The sequence below is a fragment of the Hydra vulgaris genome, chromosome 09 (assembly GCF_038396675.1).
Source record: "Hydra vulgaris chromosome 09, alternate assembly HydraT2T_AEP".
NCBI classification, from domain to species: domain Eukaryota; kingdom Metazoa; phylum Cnidaria; class Hydrozoa; order Anthoathecata; family Hydridae; genus Hydra; species Hydra vulgaris.
Genome location: NC_088928.1, coordinates 14,802,090 through 14,802,500, shown reverse-complemented (window position 1 = coordinate 14,802,500; position 411 = coordinate 14,802,090).

Here is a 411-nt window from a genome sequence, read left to right as displayed (position 1 = left end):
TTAAGGCTTCAAAGGCTGATTTCCAGACGATGTAGTGATTTCTGTGTTGAGCATTACACTTGTGGCTTTTAATCTTTCCTCGTAGCTTTTGCCAATTATCTTTTATTCCGCAATTCCCCATTTAGAGAAAAGACTATAATCCATAGCCAAAAATATGCTTTTATCCAAAAATAGAGTAGGCAAAACAAACGAAAGCTTTTGCTTTTATGAGTTCCACTCCAGATAAACCAGTCTCTGTTAATCTTCTCTCCGTTTAGAGAAGTTTCGTATAAAACGAAGGCAGAAATTTTTTTGTTTGTAGAATCTCTAGGTAAAAGTGCCGTATTTTGAGGAGGTCTATTTAGTATGACTAGATCGCGTTTGAATTTAGATAAAACCCTCTTCCACAAAGCTGGGTAGTTTCTAACTGCT